The sequence below is a fragment of the Amblyraja radiata genome, chromosome 6 (assembly GCF_010909765.2).
Source record: "Amblyraja radiata isolate CabotCenter1 chromosome 6, sAmbRad1.1.pri, whole genome shotgun sequence".
In the NCBI taxonomy this organism is placed as follows: Eukaryota; Metazoa; Chordata; class Chondrichthyes; order Rajiformes; family Rajidae; genus Amblyraja; species Amblyraja radiata.
Window position 1 is genome coordinate 50,204,624 of NC_045961.1, and position 23,394 is coordinate 50,228,017.

The 23,394-nt window shown below is 45.2% G+C and overlaps 1 protein-coding gene across 6 annotated transcripts in view; it reads left to right on the plus strand.

Moving 5' to 3' along the window:
• sgcg (sarcoglycan gamma) overlaps positions 1–23,394 on the plus strand; it is a 329,148-nt gene that overhangs the window by 146,441 nt on the left and 159,313 nt on the right. Inside the window, exon 1 of one of the 6 annotated variants that reach the window (XM_033022762.1) lies at positions 23,310–23,320. The exons of the other annotated variants lie outside the window; for them this stretch is intronic. The gene's annotated coding sequence lies outside the window, so the exon portion shown is untranslated. Of the gene's footprint in view, positions 1–23,309; positions 23,321–23,394 lie in introns of those variants that run through there. 6 annotated transcript variants of the gene reach the window in all.

Below are 23,394 nucleotides of genomic sequence, written 5' to 3' on the forward strand. Positions count from 1 at the left end.
ATTGCCCCCCGTGTGTAGGATGCGAATGTGGCATAATAAAACCAGTGTGCAGGTGATCATTGGTCAATGTGAACTCCTCTCTAAACTAAACCATATCACTGTTGTCTGATTATTGTGGAATCTGTAACGTGCTTGAACTATGTATCTGCATTTCATTTAGTAAATGAAATTAAGATATTTAGAAATTCAATTTCTTTGAGTATCTTTGGCCGTGCAGTATGGGAGACGTGTAAATTACTGTTGTACCATATTTAACACAGTATATTACAATTACTTACAGGCAGCTTCAATCAGTTTACATTATTTATCTATAGTGCAAGTAATTCCTATTTATATATCAAACAGACTCCAGTCTGCAACTGACCTTAATGAATTTTGAACATGTTGTAAATAATTGACTTGGTGCTTTTCCAAAGCTAGCATTTGTTTTATTGTACATTTAGTAAGGACATGCACCTAATTGCAATACACAGCCTATAAATCACTTCTGAATGAGGTTCCATTGCTGGAAAAGTCTTCCTTCCATAAATGTAATTAGCCAATAAAAAATATTTTAAGTATTTAAAATATCTGAATGGTGTCAAGTTGGGAAAAGAAGAAGAACAACGGGAAGTGGTGGCGCTGCCTTAGCAGCTGCGGCTCGCCTGCAGTCCGTCTGTTTTTTCATTTTTTTGTTGTTTTCTTGTCCTGTTTTGGTTAGTTAATTTTAGTTATTAGGTTGTGTATGTGTGGGGGGGGGGTGGGAGAAACATATTTTAGTCTCTTCCTTCGGGGGAATGCGACCTTTTCTTGTTGTATCCCCCATCTCCGTCTGCGCTGAGGCCTAATGGCGGAGCTGGCGGCCTCCAACTGGGACCGACCTCGAGGCTCCGGAGGCAGCCAGCCAGGACTTACCAGCGCGAGGCTGGCCGACTTCGGGGCTGGGGCGGCGTTCCGGCGGTGGCAGCCCGACTTTGTGGTTGTGGCGGCGACCCGACTTCGGAGCCTCGGAGGCTCGGCCGCGGGCCAGTGGACGACATCGTCGGGAGCTCGCAGGTCACAGGTTGGTGACCTGTTTTTCCGGAGCTCCCGCAACAACAGCTTCGTCCGCTGGACTGGAGGGCGGCAGCTTCGGCAGCTTCGACCACCCCGGGCCGCGGAGTTTGAACCGGCCCGTTCGCAGAGCTCGGATTCAGCCGCGGGACTGACTTACTTACCAACACCCGGCGGGGTCACAACATCGTAAGCCTGGATCGCCTCAGTGCAGAGGGAGAACAAGGAGGGAAGAGACAAAGACTTTAAGACTTTTGCCTTCCATCACAATGAGGAGGTGCCTGGTGAACTCACTGTGGTGGATGTTAAATTTGTGTTTATTGTGTGTTTTTGTTATTTTATTATATGTATGACGGCAAGGCACAAAATTTCGTTCAGACTGGAAGGTCTGAATACAATAAAGGATACTTTACTTTTTTTATCTGGGGGTCCTGGTTCATCAGTCACTGAAAGTAAGCATGCAGGTACAGCAGGCAGTGAAGAAAGCGGATGGCATGTTGGCCCTCATAACAAGAGGAGTTGAGTATAGGAGCAAAAAGATCCTTCTGCAGTTGTACAGGGCCCTAATGAGACCACGCCGGGAGTATTGTGTGCAGTTTTGGTCTCCAAATTTGAGGAAGGACATTCTTGCTATTGAGGGAGTGCAGTGTAGGTTTACGAGGTTATTTCCCGGGATGGCGGGTCTGTCATATGTTGATAGAATAGAGTGGCTGGGCTTGTACATTCTGGAATTTAGGATGAGAGGGTATCTTATTGAAACATAGAAGATTATTAAGGGTTTGGACACGCTAGACGCTGGAAACATGTTCCCGATGTTGGGGGAGTCCAGAACCAGGGGCCATAGTTTAAGAATAAGGGGTAAGCCATTTAGAACGGAGATGAGGAAAAACTTTTTCACCCAGAGAGTTGTGAATCTGTGGAATTCTCTGCCTCAGAAGGCAGAGGAGGCCAATTCTCTGTATGCTTTCAAGAGAGAGTTGGATTGAGCTCTTAAAGATAGCAGAGTCAGGGGATATGGGGAAAAGGCAGGAATGGGGTACTGAGTGTGGATGATCAGCCATTATCACAGTGAATGGCGGTGCTGGCTCGAAGGGCCGAATGGCCTACTCCTGCACCTATTGTCTATTGTCTATTGTCTAAAGCTGAAATTGCGATGATTAACTGTAAATTAATTTCTCAACAAGTCAGAGTCATACAGAATGGAAACAGGCCCTTCAGCACAACTTGCCCATGCAGAACGAGATGTCCCATCTATCTGCATTTGGCCCATATTCTTATAAACCTTTCTTATCCAGAGATGCCTCCTGATCCGCTGAGTTACTCCAGCTTTTTGTGCCTACCTCCTCTGGCAGCTCCATATACCCAGCACCCTTTGAGTGAAAACATTGCCCATCAGGTCCCTATTAAACGTTTCACCTCTCATCTTAAGGCCTGTCCCACTTCGGCGACTTTTTAGGCGAGTGCAGGTGACTCCGCGCTCACCTCATGATCGCCACATGGTCGCCACATGTTCGCTGGTGGTCTCTGGTGAGTCCCCTTTCATGGTCGTAAGGAGTTCCCGCATTCTGGGAACTAGTCGCAGCCTCAGTATGGTTGCTGCAAATTTTTCAACATGTTGGTCGCCATGGAGTAACAATGTTACAAAATTTTGAGATTTTAAAAATCAAGTCTGCAATTTATCCCATCAGATAAAGCATAAAATGAAGTTTAATTTGACACCTAATACACTTTCATATCTTCAGTATTAAAAAAGTTATGGCCATTTTCATACTCGGAAATTAGCATCTTGTTCCCTATTGATTTTCCATTAACACAAAAGCTGTGATCGAGGACAGTCAAAAGCCCATAACTTTATTAAAAATTAAGAGAACTGAAAGACATTTTAAGTTATTATAGATTGAAGCATTCTGAAACAAATATTAAACAATCTTACTTGGATGACCTGAAATTAAAGCATCTAATTAATTAGTTACCCAATTGTAGCTAATTCCAAACTTCAATTACTAGATCTAAACACCTATCCATTTCTTAAGGAAAGATTAACATTTTTAAATAGCCTAAGTGTCCAAAGAACATTCACACAAGAATTCACAATAAAACATGATTTTTAAATCTCATTGACATTAATTTATAGGCCAAATGGAAGTGATTTAGTGTTCAATTGCTGTAAATTAATGGCCATTTAAATCAGCTTGCAAGTGGGATTTTCTCGAACGCGCTGGTTTAGAACGCTGCCATTGCGGTGAATTTGAAGCCCATATGCGGCATGAAAGATACTGCAGGATTGAATGGGCCCCCAATTCAGCTACTCGCAACATAACATTTTGTATAAAGGGATCTTAAGAAGCCCTTTTTAATTAAAAAATAAACAACCTACCTTGCCTTGTCCCCTACATGAGATCCATCCCGTTGTCGGGGTTCGCGGCTTTAAAGGATGATTTTTAATTTACTATAACAATTAAATAACCCAATTTAGTTTAAAAATACCTGCAGCGAACGAATTTCGCAGCGATTTTTCATCAGCAACTAAGTAGGCTGAAGAACATCGATTTCAACAGCCTAGAGAAAATCGCGTTTCAAACCCGCCCCCCTCTCAAAGGCGCCAAAGTCGCGCACACGGGCAGCGGCAGAACTGCAGAGCCGCTGAAGGTAAGTTTTGCAACATACCTACATGGGGAAAATCGATCCTCAGATTCAGATTCAGATTCAATTTTAATTGTCATTGTCAGTGTACAGTACAGAGACAACGAAATGCATTTAGCATCTCCCTGGAAGAGCGACATAGCAAATGATTTGAATAAATAATAATAAGTGATAATAAGTGTCCGGGGGGTGGGGGGGTGATTGGCAGTCACCGAGGTACGTTGTTGAGTAGAGTGACAGCCGCCGGGAAGAAGCTGTTCCTGGACCTGCTGGTTCGGCAACGGAGAGACCTGTAGCGCCTCCCGGATGGTAGGAGGGTAAACAGTCCATGGTTGGGGTGAGAGCAGTCCTTGGCGATGCTGAGCGCCCTCCGCAGACAACGCTTGCTTTGGACAGACTCAATGGAGGGGAGCAAGGAACCGGTGATGCGTTGGGCAATTTTCACCACCCTTTGCAATGCCTTCCGGTCGGAGACAGAGCAGTTGCCATACCATACTGTGATGCAGTTGGTAAGGATGCTCTCGATGGTGCAGCGGTAGAAGTTCACCAGGATCTGAGGAGACAGATGGACCTTCTTCAGTCTCCTCAGGAAGAAGAGACGCTGGTGAGCCTTCTTGATCAGAGTTGAGGTATTGTGGGCCCAAGAGAGGTCATCGGAGATGTTGACTCCCAGGAACCTGAAGCTAGAAACACGTTCCACCTCCGTCCCGTTAATGTGGATGGGGGTGTGCGTGCCGCCCCTGGACTTCCAGAAGTCTACAATGAGCTCCTTGGTCTTCTTGGAGTTAAGGGCCAGGTTGTTGTCAGCGCACCATGCTGCTAAGTGCTGGACCTCCTCCCTGTAGGCCGACTCATCGTTGTTGCTGATGAGGCCAATCACCGTTGTATCATCTGCATACTTGATGATGGTGTTAGTACCATGTACAGGTGTGCAGTCATAGGTGAAGAGGGAGTAGAGGAGGGGGCTCAGCACATCCTGTAGTCGTAGGTGCAGTTGTAGTGGGGTCGCCATGTAGTTATGGGTTGTCGAGATAGTTGTAGGTAGTTTTAGTTAATTGCCTTTGCTGACTGGGCATTTTCATTGGCTCATTGGGAGAAAAAAAACGTAAGCACGAGTTTTCAGAACCAAGGATAACCGACCGGTAATGTTAAATGTCTGCCAAACTTCGCAGCTGTGTATCTCTGGCTTATTAAAAGTTGTCTGGCTTCTTAAAAGTGTCTCCACTCCTTCTCCCCCCTTCTTTCCCCCCTTCTTTCCCCCTTCTCCCCCTTCTCCCCTCCCCCCTCCACCTCCCCCTCTTTTAAAGTACCATACACTGTGCTAGCCGTCTTAACCTTCCTGTTCATCGCGGTGTGTGTCTGTGTCATCTTGGCTTTGCATCATGTGAATTTCAGACAGCGCTCCCCCGGTTTCCCTGGCCCCCGCCTTTGCAGTGTGTGTGTGTGTGTGTGTGTGTGTGTGTGTGTGTGTGTGTGTGTGTGTGTGTGTGTGTGTGTGTGTGTGTGTGTGTGTGTGTGTGTGCGTGCGTGTGTGTGTGTGTGTGCGCGTGCGTGCGTGTGTGTGTGTGTGTGTGTGTGTGTGTTCCACTCTGACAGTCACCGTTCCAGTTCCCGGTCCGTCACAGTCGCCGGAGGTCGGCAGAAAAAGCGCCTACGTGGGACAGGCCCTTTAAACCTGTCCTCTGGTTCTTGATTCCCTTACTTGGTGTAAAAGATTCTGTGTATTTACCCTCATTGGTTCAATGGTGCTTTTATTGTCACATGTGCAAAGTCAAAACGCACAGTGAAATTATTTTCTTAAAAAGAATGTCCAGTAGAATATTACCACACCCAAGCACATCCTTGATTAGCAAGTGTACAGAAACAATCCACTGATCCTGCGTGCAAGAGACCATGTTTTGACCTATTTATTTCCTTCATGATTTTATACATGTTTATAAGATCACCCCTCATCCTCTTGTCTTCCAAAGAATAAAGTCCTAGCCTGCCCAACCTCTCCCTATAGCTCATTCCCTCGAGTCCTGGCAACATCCTCGTAAAGTCATTAATGCAGCTTTGAGAGAGAGAATCAAAGGCTCCAATTAGACCGTGGGCCGTGGTGCCTTTTTGTTTCATGTTGTACCCCACATCCCATATCTACCTGTTTTTGTAACATATTGTGTAAAAATATTATAGAAATTATATCTGAAACTCGTCAAGAACAAAACCTGCACATATTTTTAAAATATAGAAAAAACCTCCAAGTAGTAATTGTCCAATCAAAGCACGTTTCACATTGAGTCGGACTGACCAATCACGTGCTTTGTTTCAGGCTAGCTAGGCAGGGAGCCCACTGGGATCATGGCGGAAAGTATTTAGTCTGATGCTAATGTGACGGAAGATTCTTTCCAGAAGAGGCTTTCACAGAAATTGTGTCGTCAGATGAATTTCACAAGATGACTACAATGTATGATAAGTTTGTCAACAGTCGGGCGAAGAATCCAGCATTCAATGTATGGTCTTCTTACACTGAGATGGTAGGAGTGATGCTACTGTTTCTCAGAGCAACCAGAGAAGGGAACTGGAACTTGCATCTCTCAGCTGTCAGGTCATTTCTTCCATGGTTGTCTGCCTATGATCACATGAATTATGCCCGTTACCTGCCAGCCTACTGGCTTGAAATATGTGACCTCCCATCATCTCATCCTGCTGTCCACCAAGAGTTCATGAAAGGCCATTTTGCTGTACAGAGGCAGGCTGATCATGGATTTTCACAAGTAGCCTGTGATCAAGCGTTAGAGCAGACCTGCAACCGAGACACGAAAACAAAAGGAAGCATAGTGGGATTCACAACTCACAAAGCAGCTGTTTCAAAACGGATTTTGTCCCAGCCAGAAAGCCGCTATTTCCATGCGATGTGAAGAAATTACAGGAAAAGACCAGATGACAAGGGGTCGCAAGGACTTGCAGGAGTCGCGAATACAGAGAGATGAAGAGGATGTCTGCAAGGGGATATCGGTCCTTGAGGCAATGATTAATCCATTCAAAGACATCCATGACCAATTAGTCCACATAGCATCTGGCTGTGTTGCAGCCAAGGATGTAACTGAGGATGGCATCACTGCGTGGGAGAAGAGAAATGCAGCTTTCATCACATACTCCAAAGATCGTCTCCAGGGCAGTGAAGATATGTTCACGCCGCTATAGAAGTAGAAGACTTTCCAGTCAATGAATAAGGCAACTCAGTCTAAAATCAAGGGAAAGGAAATGGTGTTAAAGGCTGACAGAAATTTGTTCCACAGACTTGTGATCATCGCTAATGTATGTAACATCGATATCCGTAACATGTTGACATACAACTTGGGCCCTCTTACACATCCAGATGGGTCACTTAACAAAACAGCGAAATCATCCTTGCTGCACTACATCGAATCGCAAGTACAACCATCTCCACAAGTTGACATTCTGCCAGGGAGCATCTGGATTGTAGATGGCATGGCTATGGTGCAGGAACTGGCCCAGAGAAGTATTCCATCAACATTTGGCAAGCTCGCTGATCACCTTCTGAAACAACTCCGTGTTTGGAGTAATGTTATCCACTTTGTAGTTGGTACAGGAAAGATAGCATCAAGAATGCTGAGAGAGGGAGACACTCCGTTGGTGGGAGCTTAATCACCAAAATCTACAATGAAGACCAGCAAGTACCTCACCAATAGAAGACATTTCTTACATGTGGTGACAACAAAGCAGAGGTGATCAGGTTTCTTTTTCAGACTTGGCAGAACAAACCATCTGCATGCCTGAAAAATGTAACATTTCTTGTTGCTCATGATGTGGAGTGTCACGAGTTGACAGATGACAATGGGCAAATGAATGCTCGCTTTATACCAGAACTGGAGTGTAACCATGAAGAAGCAGACACTCGTCTTTTCCTTCATTGTCGGTAGGCTGCTAGTCATAAACCATCAACTTCAACAGATACAGCTAGATACCCAATCCTAATCAGGGGTCCTGACACAGATGTTTTTGTGATTGGAGTCGCTGTGTCTGAACATATTGGAGTATACTTATTATTCCATACTGGAAGAGGCAACAGTAGAAGGAATTTGAGTCTATCAAAGATTAGCTCACATCTGGGACCAGCTGTCAGCGATGCTTTGATATCTTTGCACTCACAGGCAGCGATTCAGTTAGCTCTTTTCATGGAAAATCCAAATCCAAAGCCTTCAAGTTGCTTGCAAGTGACACAGCTACCCAGGCCACCTTTCATGAAATGGGAAAATCATTCACAGTCAGTGATGAATTGGTGAAAGGTGTAGAGAAATTTGTTTGCAAGTTGTATGGGCAGGGCTGTGAGAAAGTAGATGAAGCTAGGTACAACCTGTTCCTTATGCTAACAAAATCAGAGGCACGTCTTCCACCCACCACAGACTCTCTCAAAAAGCATGTCCTGGGAGCAATTTACCAGACAACTGTACATTCAAAATGTCTGGAACAGTTCCCACAAATTCCCAGTCCAAAGGGACATGGGTGGAAAATTGTAGGTGGTGAATTGGACATTGACAGGGGTGATCTGCCTCCAGCCCCAAGCACCTTGCTAGAACTAACCTACTGTTCATGCAAGAAAACTAGCTGCGAGAAGTCAAATACAGGGAAAGGCAGGTGCTCATGTCAACAGCATGGTGTGCCATGTACTGCATTATGTAAGTGTGTTGACTGCAGAAATTCTCGTACTACAAAAGAGTTGGAATCTGATGAAGAAGATTCAGATGAAGAGTAGATGGTTACGACATATTAACTTTGTCATTAATATTATTTACTTTGATACCACTGATCTTTTACATTAGTGCAGGTAGATCTATTCATTAGCTTAATTAATTAGTGTGCAACTTTTTGCACTGACGAGTTATGAATTCCTTCGCAATTATTTTTTTATCTAAATCTGTGCCAAATTTCAAGTAGATACCAGAGATGGGTCACAAAAGTTAAAATCTAGACCCATTTTGGATGTAGGGCCCACGGTCTAAATGTTTAATAAAATCAAATAAAGATTATTGCATTTACTTGCACTTAATTGTAAGTCAACACCTGTCTTAATAGTGCATGTGCCTCGATGTTTCTCTTGATAGGGTGGTGGTTGAGATTTCCTCGTGAATAACTATTTCTGACATGACTTCTTTAATATTAAAAACATATTGAATTTTGGAAAGATTTCATTACAATTTATCACTAATCAATTTGGTTACATTTCATAGTGTATAACTTTTCAATATTTTTTGATACCCACGATTGTATTGCGCATTTGATCATGCAGAAAATGGGACAACAAAGTTTACGAATTTGACTCTCCTTGGAATGATTACGTTCATAATGATGCATTTACTAACATAGGTTTTAGTTTAGAGATACAACATGGGAACAGGCCCTTTGACAGTCAACACTGTTCACACTAGAGGTCGATTAACCTGCAAACCTGCATGTCTTTGGGATATGGGAGGAAACCGGAGCACCTGGAGGGTACTTGCATGGTCAAGGGAGTACATGCAAACTCCACTCTGCAAGTAAGAATTTCATTGCTCTATCTGGGAATATGACGATAAAACACTCTTGACTGTTGACTGTAGTTAGGATCTGTTGTGTTCGATAAATCACTGGATTCAGATAATAGCTTCGATTCACTCAGTAATTGATCACACTCCTAAATAAGGCACACACACTCACTTATCCCCGGATATCCCCGAAAGCACTCACAAACCCCGATTACACAGCAGAGCATGCCGCAGGATGTTTCCGTCGGAGTGACCCAGCCCGAGGGAGAACGGCACTCCCGTCGGAGTGGCCCAGCCCGAGGGTGGAACGGCACTCCCGTCGGAGTGGCCCAGCCCGAGGGTGGAACGGCACTCCCGTCGGAGTGGTCCAGCCCGAGGGTGAACGGCACTCCCGTCGGAGTGGCCCAGCCCGAGGGAGAACGGCACGCCCGTCGGAGTGGCCCAGCCCGAGGGAGAACGGCACTCCCGTCGGAGTGGCCCAGCCCGAGGGTGGAACGGCACTGCTGTCGGAGTGGCCCAGCCCGAGGGTGGAACGGCACTCCCGTCGGAGTGGTCCAGCCCGAGGGTGAACGGCACTCCCGTCGGAGTGGCCCAGCCCGAGGGAGAACGGCACGCCCGTCGGAGTGGCCCAGCCCGAGGGAGAACGGCACTCCCGTCGGAGTGGCCCAGCCCGAGGGTGGAACGGCACTGCTGTCGGAGTGGCCCAGCCCGAGGGAGAACGGCACTCCCGTCGGAGTGGCCCAGCCCGAGGGAGAACGGCACTCCCGTCGGAGTGGCCCAGCCCAAGGGAGAACGGCACTCCCGTCGGAGTGGCCCAGCCCGAGGGTGGAACGGCACTCCCGTCGGAGTGGTCCAGCCCGAGGGTGAACGGCACTCCCGTCGGAGTGGCCCAGCCCGAGGGAGAACGGCACGCCCGTCGGAGTGGCCCAGCCCGAGGGAGAACGGCACTCCCGTCGGAGTGGCCCAGCCCGAGGGTGGAACGGCACTCCCGTCGGAGTGGCCCAGCCCGAGGGAGAACGGCACTCACGTGAGGGCGATCCGGCTCGGGGCTGGAACGGCGTTCTGGCGGCGGTGACTTGAGTCCGGGGTTCGGCCGCGGGCCAGCGGCTGCGTGTGCTGGACTGGAGGGCGGCAGCTTCGACCACCCCCGGGCCGCGGTGTTTGAACCGGCCCGTTCGCGGGGTTCGGTGAGCCGCGGGACTGTTGTGCCATCGCCCGGTGGGGAATCGCCTCAGCGCAGAGGGAGAAGAGGAGGGAAGAGACAGTAACCCTAAGATTTTTGCCTCCACCACAGTGAGGAGGTGCTTGGAGGATACACTGTGGTGGATGTTAATTTGTGTTTATTGTTGTTTTTTATTGTATGATTGTATGTATGACTGCAGGCACGAAATTTCGTTCAGACCGTAAGGTCTGAATGACAATAAAGGTATTCAATTCAATTCAATTCAATTCAATTCTGTTCAAGATCACCTGGTACCGTTTGCGACACTGTCCAAGGCTGAGGTTCTCTCACCGAAAGGGCACCCAACACCAATCATTATGGCATTTCTTATCACAGCAGAACGTGCCACCGCCCCCTCACCGAGCCAATCATAAGCCCCCCTTCTCTGCAACGTTTCTGCGCTATGAGCGGCAGGGTGCACAGGTGGTCTATCCGACTATTGCTGTTGTGTTGTGTTTGACAACTTTACACTTTCCCATAAATTGACCTTGAAGACTGCGTTCCCAGGCAATGATCACAGGTGCGAGGAGATAACGCATCTGGAAACTGGTTTTCGAGAGGCTAAGGAAACTGGTTTTAGCTGAAATTGGCAGTTTAACCCTTACATTACAGGATCGAACCTGGGTCTCAGGCACCAGAAGGCAACAACTCTACTGCCACACCACCCTATTTGGACAGATCGGTAGAAGAATATGGGTCAAATGCAGGCAAATGGGACTAGTCCAGAATGCCTACTAGGCTGGCATGGACAGAGTTGGCTGAATGGCCTGTTTCCTTGCTGTATAGCTCTATACCTCTAAAGAACATCCAACGATTGTTATTTAAAATATATTTTTAGCAAACCTGCTCCAGTGCTTGTGCATTTGTAATGGTGTTTGGTTTTGACTTTTGAGATAGAAAGGTAAAAGGAAAAAATATATAAAACAGCTCTTGAAGTTTGTCAGTGAAGCTTCAGATTGTACAGAGAATCATTTATTCTCATAGATGATGAATGAATTCAAATTCAGTAATGGTCATCACTAATCAAGAAAGGACAGGTAGTAAATCATAGAATTTACACTATTTTTGAATAAAACATGTATTATTTTTTTTAATCAATAGCTCTATTTCTGTTGGTTTTTGAACTATCAATGTTAAAAGCCAAGTAATTCACAACAATGGTTCAGCCTGTTCTGATATGCGCTATCCTCAATGTTGTGGTCATGTTACAGGGCTAGCCACTGTAGTTCTAGAGACATAAGTTCAATTCCTATCTCAGGAATTGAAATTCATTGATGCAATAATTTTGAATTTGTTTAAAAAAACTATTGTCAGTGACTTCACTGAATTGCGAGAAAGGTTGTTGTCTTGACACCAGGTCATGAGGTTCTCAATCTGCTTCCTGTACTCCACCTGGTCATTATTTGATATCGAGCCCACTATGGAGGTGAATTTGTTAATTTGTAAGCCTCCTTGACAAAACTCTTGCCCTAACATTTTCACGAAGGTAACACACAGTGGCGCAGCTAGTAAATCTGCAGCCTCACAGCACCAGAGTCCCAGATTCGATCCTTATCTCGGGTGCTGTCGGTGTGGAGTTTGCTCGATCTTCCTGTGACCATGTTAGTTTCTGCTGGGTGCTCCAGTTCCCTCCTGCATCACAAAGATGTGAGTGTTTGTAGGTTAATTAGCCTCATCATATGGCCCCGAGGGTGTAAGGTGGAAGAGAAAGTGGGATAATAGAGAACTAGTGTGAAAGGGTGATCGATGGTCAACATGGACTCGGTGGGCTGAAGGGCCTGTTTCCATGCTGTATCTAAACTAAACTAAACAAATTCATGTGCAAATTAGACTAACATTGCCACTTGTGTGTAGGGAGTGGATGTGAAAGTGGGACAACATAGAACTTGTGTGAACAGGTAGGCAGAAAATGCTGGAGTAACTCAGCGGGACAGGCAACATCTCTGGAGCGAAGGAATGGGTGACTTTTCGGATCAAGACTAATGTCAGGGGAGTGGGCGGGACAGGTGTGAACAGGAGATTGATTGGTCGGCATGGACATGGAGGGCCGAAGGGCCTTTGCATGCTGCATCTTTCAATCAATTAAGGCATTTAAGGATTTAATAAATAATTGATAACAAATATATATCCCTTTACCCTTTGAAGGCAAAACAACCTGACAAGAAAATTGATGAAGCAGTCTAATAAAAGGAAACTTAAAAGGAATATTAGATCAAAGGATAAGATTTTTACCATTGCTGAAAAGAACAGTGAGCCTGAGGAGTGGGAAATATAGAATTCAGCAAAGGAACATCAAGATAGCAATTAGAAAAGCGAAAGAGGAATTTCACAATAATCCAACACAAAACATGAAAACAGACTATAACAAGGGAAAGATTACCAAAGTTTAATGTGGATGAGAATGAGACAAGGCAACTAGATTGGGCTGTAAGGAAATGATAAAAAACATTAAACCCATGTTTTGATTAGTATTTAGTTTACAGATACATCATAGGTTTAAGGTGAGGGGGGAAAGACTTAAAATAAATCTGAGGGGCAACTTTTTTACACAAAGGGTGGTGGGTGTATGGAACGAGTGTATGGAGGAGGTAGTTGATGCAGGCACTATCACAATGTTTATGAAATGTTTCGACAGGTACATGGATAGGATAGGTTTAGAGGGGTATGGGCCAAATGAAGGCAGGTGGGACTAGTGTAGATGAGGCATGTTGGTCGGTGTGGGAAGGGCCTGCTTCCACACTGTATGACTATGACTTTCTGTGACTCTAGTAGTAGGCCCCCTTCAGTCATGACTGACCATGGGTGAAGCATCCTGGTCGGATGCAAGCCTGGGCGATGTCATATTGCCCATCCAAAGGAACAGTAGGGCCATTACAGTTTGGTACCAGCTCCATCGCAGGAGCAGCCAGAGCGAGGTTGTAGACAACGATGAACTGCCTTAGGGGCTCCGACTCTGGATTTTCTTGAGGTTTACCCCTGGAGCCTTTTCCAAGACTGGATAAGGTCACAAGGCAGTGGAGGTTTTAAATCAGAGTTTTCCCTCTCCTAGATGGACTGCCTTCCCAGGCTGTCGAGCACCATCTGCCTGAGACTCTTGGGGGCGGGAGCGTCTACCTTCCCGTGCAGGTCTATAGCACCTGCCCACTGCCCAGAGTCTATGACTCTATGAATGGAAGTTTGGATAAGATGCTAAGAAATAAAGAAATAGAACAGGAGTGGGCCATTTGGCCCATCAAGCCTGTACTGTCTTTGAATAAAATAATTGGCATTAAGGGATTTCTAGCTGTGTTTTGTTTTTTGCACTGTATTGGGTTTTTCATCTATTTAACTTTTTTTTGTTTGCTTATTATATTATCTATTGAGTACAGTGTTTACAAACTTGGTGTACTGTTGCAAGTAAGAATGTCATTGTTCCGTTTCAGTATATAGGCCAACAAAACACTCTTGACTCTCTTGACTCTTGAAGTGCGGAATAAAACAAAAAATGCTGGAAATATTCAGCAAGTCAGCCGTGGAAAAACAAAACAAAATGCTTCAGGTTCATCAGCATTTGGAAAGAGAGCAAATGTTAGTTTTAAGTTGCAGAGAGGTGGAATGGATACAAAAAAGGTTATATCTCTCATAGTCAGTGGTTACCATGGTGATGAGCTGTTGGCAAAATCAGCTATTTGATCACATATCCATGTTCTCCAGACATGCTGCCTGACCTGGTGAGTTACTCCACGCGTTATGTCCTTTCATCTATTTGATAGCTTACTGAGAACAGTTCAAGAGAGCAAGAAAACAACATGAGGATGTTAGCCCACAGCAGGCCACTCAGAACCGCACACAAAGTTGGCTACGACTCCACTCTTCCACTTTTGGGGCCCCTGTTCCTTGCCCTCCATTTTAGTTTAGTTTAGAGATACAGAGGAAACAGGCCTTTTGGCCCACCAAGTCCATGTCAACCATCGATCGCCCATACACACTATCAGTCTTACACGTTGGGAACAATTTACAAAAACAATTAACCTACAAACCTGCACGTCTTTGGGATGTGGGAGGAAACCAGAGCACCTAGAGGAAACCCATGTGGTCACAGGGAGAATGCACAAACTCTGCACAAACAACACCTGTGGTACATTTTACTTAGTTGTCTCTCCTCCTCTGAGTGTGAAGTTGAATCTTAATCTCAGAAACCGCAGCGGAAAATCTTGCTTGACAATGTCAGAGGAACACTGAGGAATTACTTCACTATCTAAGATGTTATCTATCATGAAACACTAAGCTGTTGGCATCAAGGATTAAACAGCGATTTAAACACTGCCCTCTCAGACAGACGCTAAAGATGCGTCTCACTATTTTGAAGAAGAATGGGTGAAGAGGAATATTCCCAGTGTCCTGGCCACTAATTATTGCCAATCAAATTTGCATGTTACCGGGACACAAGCGCCTGAGCTATAGAGAGAGTTTGAGCAGGCTAGGACTCTATTCCTTGGAGTGCAAAAGTATGAGGGGTGATCTTATAGAGATGTACAAAATCATGTGAGTAATAGATTGGGTAAATACCGTGTCTTGCCCCGAGTAGGGGAATCGAGATCCAGAGGACATAGGTTTAAGATAAGTGGGGAAAGATTTAATAGGAACCTGAGGATTTTTCATACGAAAGGTGGTGGGTGTACGGAACGAGCTGCCGGAGGAAGTAGTTAAGGCAGGTACTATTGCAACGTTTAAGAAAAAGATGTACAGGTCCAAGTTCAAGTTCAAGTGAGTTTATTGTCATGTGTCCCTGATAGGACAATGAAATTCGTGCTTTGCTGGGGCATGTTGGTTGGTGTGGGCAAGTTGGGCTGGAGGACCAGCTTCCAGCTTCGATGGCTCTTTGACACATAGCTGTTTGTGGGAGTGAGCAAATTAAACTCTGCTGCAGCAATTTCACAATGATTACACGTCACACTACTTAGTTTACTTTACAGGGTTGGAAATATAGAAAGGCACATGAAAGATGATCTATAAATGTTTCCATGAAGGCCTTTCACACTTTTGCTTGAGAAATCTGAGTTAAATGCTAGCAGTGCAGTATTTATAACAAGGCAAACAACATCCACCATGCGATTTATTAACTTGGAGAATTGAGTACAGGTTTGGCTCATAAACTTATCTGCAAAGCAAGTTTTTCCATGTAATGTAAGTAGAATACTGGAAGTACTGGAGGAACAATACCTCATATTCTACTCAGGTACCTTACAGCCGAACGGTATTAACTTTGAAATCTCCAATTTTAGGTAACTACAAATCACCCCCATAACCCCATACTTTCCCCTACTTCCCTGTGCCCCACCTGGACTTGAATCTATTTCTCCCTCTTCCACCTACATTCCTTCCTCTAGCTTCACAATTTGCAACTCTTCAAACCCCTTCTCTCACACCTTCTGTCTTTTCATCTATGGCCTTTGTCCAACTATCTGCCTATCAAAAAAGCCCCCTTACCTGTATCCACCTATTACTAACCAGAAGATAGACACAAAATGCTGGAGTAACTCAGCGGGTCAGGCAACATCTCTGGAGAAAAAGTATAATGACGTTTCGGGTCAGTGCCCTTCTTCAGATGGGTGAGTTCCGACCTGAAATGTCACCTATTCCTTTTCTCCAGAGATGCTGCCAGGCCCGCTGAGTTACTCCAGCATTTGTGTCTTATCTTTGGTGTAAACCAGCATCTGCAGTTCTTTCCTATGCATATTACTTACCAGGCTCTGTCCTGCCCCTCCTCCCTCCTAGTTTTGGAGCCATTAAGCTTAAGTAAGTTTATTATAGTCATGTCTAGTTACCTTTAATTATTATCTGCCTGTGGGTGGGATTTTATACGTAGTCTGGGACATGTTTTTGGCTGGAGGATTCTGGCGCAGACGCTCAGATGATTAGTTTCAGTTTTGATGTCGGAGCCATGAGGGGAAACAGTTTTCTACCATGTCTACGACATTGTCATCAAGACCACGAGCATGATTGGGATGACGATTAAGAACAGAAAGTGATGAGTTATTTCATTGTTTTATTGTTATTACTACAATAAAGAAGCTATTAATCAGAGACTAAGTCGGGACGAATCATAATTGCTGTCTCAAAAGTGTAGTGGTGTGCACGAGACTACTTTTCTAAACATCTCCGACAAATTAGTGGCTAATTGAAGGTTGAACTTAGAGAAGTTGTAAAAAACTGCCGCTACACTTAGCTTTCTTCCCTCCAACCCCCTACCTGAAGAAGGGTCCTGACGTGAAACATCACTTACCCATGTCCCCCAGAGACCCACTGAGTTACTCCAGCACTTTGTGTCTTTTCTAGAATACTGGAATTCTGAATTATAAATGGAAGCCTGAATTATAACAGCACCCTTTCCTTCAACAGCAACTCCATGGGTGGCTTAACTGAAATTTGAAATACAAATAGCTCAGTGATCTCAAGTGACAGGTTAATTATAACTATAACTGGCAGCAGGATGATGAAATTCATGTCTTCTTATTAGAGCATTCCAAACCACTCCAGAAAATACCCATTCATAGAAACATAGAAACATAGAAAATAGGTGCAGGAGGAGGCCATTCGGCCCTTCGAGTCAGCACCGCCATTCATTGTGATCATGGCTGATCGTCCCATATCAATAACCCGTGCCTGCCTTCTCCCCTTATCCCTTGACTCCACTAGCTTCTAGAGCTCTTTCTAACTCTCTCTTAAATCCATCTAGTGACTTGGCCTCCATTGTCCTCTGTGGCAGAGAATTCCATAAATTCACAACTCTCTGGGTGAAAAAGTTTTTTCTCACCTCAGTCTTAAATGACCTCCCGTTTATTCTAAGACTGTGGCCCCTGGTTCTGGACTCGCCCAACATTGGGAACATTTTTCCTGCATCTAGCTTGTCCAGTCCTTTTATAATTTTATATGTTTCTATAAGATAACCCCTCATCCTTCTAAACTCCAGTGAATACAAGCCGTCTTTTCAATCTTTCCTCATATGACAGTCCCGCCATCCCAGGGATCAATCTCGTGAACCTACGTTGCAGTGCCTCAATCACAAGGATGTCCTTCCTCAAATTAGACCAAAACTGTACACAATACTCTAGATGTGGTCTCACCAGAGCCCTATACAACTGCAGAAGAACCTCTTTACTCCTATACTGAAATCCTCTTGTTATGAAGGCCAACATTCCATTAGCTTTCTTCACTGCCAGCTGTACCTGCACGCCAACTTTCAGTGACCGGTGTACAAGGACGCCCAGGTCTCGCTGCACCTCCCCCTTACCTAACCTAACCCCATTGAGATAATAATCTGCCCCCTTGTTTTTGTCGCCAAAGTAGATAACCTCACATTTATCTATATTCATAGTTTAGACTTTAGACTTTACTTTAGAGATACAGTGCAGAAACAAGCCCTTCGGCCCTTTGATTCCGCCCCGACCAGTGATCACCCCGTATACACTAACCTACACAAACTAGGGACAATTTTACAACTTACCGAAGTTAATTAACCTGCAAACCAGCACGTCTTTGGAATATGGGAGAAAACCGGAGCACCTGGAGAAAATCCACACGATCACAGAGAGAACATAAAACTCCATACGGACAGCACTGTAGTCAGTCAATGAGTTCTAGGAACAGAATTAGGCCACTCGGCTCCTGTCTGACCAGTGGCTTATAAAGCCTCAGCATTACAACCCTGATTTTGTATTCTAGCACTGGATTGTATTCGCCTTCCTTACAACTGATTCAACTTGCAAATGAACTTTTTGGGAATCCTGCACCAGCGCTCCCAAGTACCTTTGCGCCTCCAATTTCGGAATTCTCTCCCCATGTAGAAAATAGTCTATATCTTTATTCCTACTATCAAAATGCATGACTCCACACTTTGCTACGCTGTATTCCATCTGCCACTTCTTTGCCCACTCTCCCAACCTGTCCAAGCCCTTTTGCAGAGTCCCTGCTTCCTCCACAATACCTGCCCTCCACCTATCTTTGTATCACCTGCAAACTTGGCCGCAAAGCCTTCAATTCCCTCGTCTAAATCATTAATATACTGTATAATGAGAAGAGCTTTGGCCTTAGCACTGACCCCTGCAGAACACCCCTAGTCACTGGCAGTCAACCAGAAAAAGCCCCCTTTATTGCCACTCTTTGTTTTCTGCCATCCTATCATGCTAGTATCTGCCCTTTGATACCATGGGTTCTCATCTTCTTTAGCAGCCTCACAAGCGGCACCTTATTAAAGGTCATCTGAAAATCCAGATAAACCACATCCACTGACCCTCGCCAGGATTGAAGGTGGGTCCCTGGGGCTGTAAGGCAGCAAATCTACCAATGCGCCACTGTGCCACTCTAGTTCTTTTATCCTGGTACTAGATTCATCCTCGAGTGGAAACATCCTCTCCACATCCACTCTATCCAGGCATTTCACTATACGATAAGTTTCAATGAGATCCCCTCCCCCCATTATCCTAAACTCCTGCGAGTACAGGCCCAGAGCCGTCAAAATCTCAATCATAGCCTTCATAGCTTTTTGCTTCATTCCAGTACTTCATAGTTTTTTGCTTCATTCCAGTACTACTTTAGGAATTTAGCTTTACAACTCAATATGATGGCATTTGAACCCACAATGCCTGTTTTGTTTTACCCTTTACCACCACGACCTAGTTATTGTACATCTGGGGAAAGGATGTACCTTGGCCTGTCACTGTTTGACTGGTTGGCCTTTGCCATGAATATCGCTTTGGCACTCTGGCATGCATCTTTAACCATGTCCATACTTTCTTTAAAGGAATGGATAGGCGACGGTTTGGATCGGGATCCTTTTGCAGATGGAGATGTCGCCTATCATAAATGCTGATGACCCATTGAGTTACTCCTGCACTTTTTGTTTTGCTCAAGATCCCAGCATCTGCAGTTTATTATGTCCCTAATTTTTATGTAGTTCCATCCTACGCATATGTGTTTTTATGTAGTTCCTTCCTACGCATATTACCTACCAGGCCCCATCCTGCCCCTCCATCAACAAATTTGATAGAACCTGAAGATATCAACAGGGATTACAATGATTGATTGACCCATGCCAATTTGACCTGTAGAGAATTCACACATATTTGAAAGCAAGAGCCTGTCAGGATATTAGAAATATATGTTCCAATATCAGATAATGATATGTCATTCTGCCAGCTGTTCAAATTGAATGAATTAATGAATGAATAAATTTATTGGCAAAGTATATTCACATACAAGGAATTTGCCTTGGTGCTCCGCCCGCAAGTGACCATATGACATACAGTGACAGTTGGGAATGACACATAAAACATTAAACATTGTTAATAAAACAAAATCGATTAAACATGTGAATTAAATAAAATACCAGAGCAAAAGAAGGCTACAGATTTTTGGTTATTGAGTAGAGCTACGACTCATGGAAAAAAAGCTGTTTTTATGTCTGGCTGTAGCAGCTTTGACAGTCCGAAGTCGCCTTCCAGAGGGAAATGATTCAAAGAGTTTGTGGCCAGGGTGAGAGGAGTCACAGATGATCTTACCCGCTCGTTTCCTGGCCCTTGCAGTGTACAGTTCGTCAATGGAGTGAAGGTTGCAGCCAATATCCTTCTCAGCTGATCAGACGATTTGCTGCAGCCTCCGGATGTCGTGCCCGGTGGCTGAGCCAAACCAGCCCATGATGGAGAAGATGAGGACAGACTCTATGATGATCGTATATAATTGGACCATCATTGCCTGTGGCAGATTGTGCTTCCTCAGCTGCCGCAGGAAGTACATCCTCTGTTGTGCCTTTTTGACTGTGGAGTCGATGGTAGCTCCCCATTTAAGGTGCTTGGAGATGATGGTTCCCAGGAACTTAAAAGATTCCACAGATGTGAATGTGGTGGTGAGTGGGGGTGAGGGGCGGGGGGGCTCTCCGAAAGTCCACAATCAATTCCACTGTCTTAAGAGCATTGAGCTCCAGGTTGTTGCCAGCTGAGTCACATCCTGTCTGTAGGCAGATTCATGGATCAGACCAATCAAGGTTGTGTCGTCTGCAAACTTGAGAAGCTTGAAAAAGGCGTCAATGGAGGTGCAATCATTGGTGTAGAGAGAAGTGGAGCGGGGAGTGTACGCAGTCATGAGCTGTTCCAATGCTGAGGGCCTGTGGGTCAGAGAGGTGCTTTCCCAGCCACACATGCTGCTTCCTGTCTGTCAGGAAGCTGGTGATCCACAACAGAGGAGTTCAGGCACAGTCAACCAGGAGAGTTTGGAGTGTAGTAGCTCTGGCACAATGGTGTTGAATGCAGAGCTAAAATCAACAAACAAAATCCTCGCATAGGTCCCCCGGCAGTCTAGGTGCTGGAGGATGAAGTGCAGGCCCAGGTCGAGTGCGTCATCTACAGATCTATTGGCCCGGTATACAAACTGCAGAGGGTCATATTTTTCAGCTTGGCCAGCACAAGCCTTTCAAGGGTCTTCATGACTACAGAGGTCAGTGCGACAGGCCTGTAGTTATTAAGACCAGTAACCCTTGCCTTTTTGGGTACAGGGACAATAGTGGAGACTGAAGCAGGCAGGGACAGTGCAGGTTTGCAGGGACTGGTTGAAAATTTCTGTGTTGACCGGTGCCAGTTGTTCGGCACAGAGCTTGAGAGTGGAGGGGGAAACATTGTCCAGTCCTGGAGATTAAAACTGGAGATTTCTGGCTTTTCTGTCTTCTAAACAGCCTCTCCACCTCCTCTATTTTTATTGTTGATGATGGAGAAGTGGTCAGATTGATGTTGGGCAGCACGGAGGTGGTGGGTAGTGGACGAGGCCACAGTCTTTTGCAGTCAGGCTGTAATTGGGTGTTAAGTGGTGATTGGAGAGGGGGGGGGGGGTGGAAAGGGTCTTGTCTTTTCAGACTGGAGACTTGCTTTAGTTGTGAAGTGGTGATTGGGGAGGAGTGGATGTAGACGGGTCCAGTCTTTGCAGACTGAGGTCTGGCTGTGTTAGTTGGGGAGGGGGGAGATGGGGTACCAGAGTTACGTTTCTGCTTGTCAAACCTGCAGTTGAACTCATTTAGGTCGTTGGTCAGCTGACGATTGTCGAAAGAGTGGGGGGGGATTTCCTCTTGTAGCTGGTGATTTCTTGCAAGTCCTTCTAAACTGAAGAAGAACTAAATTGAGGGAGAAACAGTCTGACCAACAGATACCAAAACAGTATGGCCCTTTTTGGGGTTGCACATTGGCACAACAGTAGAGTTGCTGTCTTACATTGCCAGAGACCCGGGTTCGACCCTGACTACGGGTGTTGTCTGTGCAGAGTTTGTATGTTCTCCCTGTAACCGTGTGTGTTTTTTCCCGATGCTTCGGTTTCCTCCCACATTCCAAAAACGTGCAGGTTTGTAGGTTAACTGACTTCTGTAACTTGTCCCCAGTGTGTAGGATTGAAATAGTGTACGAGTGATGGCTGGTTGGCATGGACTCGGTGGGCCATGGGCCTGTTTTCACACTGTATCTCTAAACTAAACCAAACTAAACGATTCAGGACCAGACTGCGGAACCTTGAGCAAAACACAAAGAGGAGGAAGAACCCAACAGGTCAGGCAGCATCTGTGGAGGGAATGGGCGGATGGCATTATGGGACTGATGACGTGTTTGGCAAACATTTACATCTATACAAGCACCCTTGCCACTCATATCCCTGGGGAGATATACCTTCCCTTGTTGGAGGGGTGTCCCCACCACTGCCCCACCATGTCCAGCAGCAGAGAGACCCTATACTGTGCCCCTCCCCCACAGAGCCTTGGCAAATAGCTTCAGTGCATCCCTCAACACGTACTCCTGCCGTCTGGAATGGGCCAGTGGGCAACATTCCCTGACGGACATCTCGCTCTGCTGGGAGACCAACAAGTTTTGCGCAGGCCTAAGAGTGTCTTTCTCTGAGTTGATGATCTTCCAACAGCACACGATGTCCGAATATAATAGCTGGGAAGAAGAAGAGTGTAAATTATCAAGATGCCATTTTAGATAGAGCCTGCCCTGATTGTACGGAGCCAAGAAACCTCTCAGCCCGCGTTTCTGAGATGAATACACAACATGCCATGTTATGTTAGCATACATCAATCTCTTTGATGCTGTAACTCCGAACATATACAGCATCCATCAGTGGCTGAAAGCTTTGTCTTAATATATTCACACAAGAATGTGTAATTTATTCGCACAAGAAATTCAGTGCCTTCTGGGGAAACTATTGCTGTGTAGATCAGGACTACCCAGTCGTGTGGAGTGTGGCAGTGAATCGTGTAAGTGTTAATTAATGCTTACCCTGTCTCACCAGCACTTGCAACATCTCGGTGCCCTCAAATCGGAAAGCAATTACATCGCACAACCTCTCCTTACAACATGTCTTGTTGAAGTAACAGCTTATTAAATTAGCAATGTTGTTCCATAGTTAATCTTGTGAACTGTGCTATAAATGTTTTCAAAACCTTTCTTTTAAAGATTGTAAGTATTTCGATTGAAGAAAATTCAATTTCAATAGAAGGATGAGGGGAACCTCATTGTAACTTACCGAATAGTGAAAGGCCTGGATAGAGCGGATGTAGAGAGGATGTTTCCACCAGGACCAGAGGCTAGAGCCTCAGAATAAAACAAAATATCTTCAGAAAGGAAATGAGGAGGAATTTCTTCAGTCAGAGGGAGGTAAATCTGTAGAATTTGTTACCACAGACGGCGTGGAGGCCAATTCAATGGATATTTTTAAGGCAAATTGGCAGATTCTTGATTAATAAGGGTGTCAGGGGTTATGGGGTGAAGGCAGGAGAATGGGGTTGGGAAAGCTAGATCAGCCATAATTAAATGACAGAGTTGACCTGACAGAATGGCCAAATTCTGCTCCCATGACTTAAGAAAATCAGGGCAGATTCATTTTGGTAACAAAGACTTCATGAACTGATTTTAGAATGTGCTTTAGGCAAAAACTGATTATAACATGGAAATGGCTTAT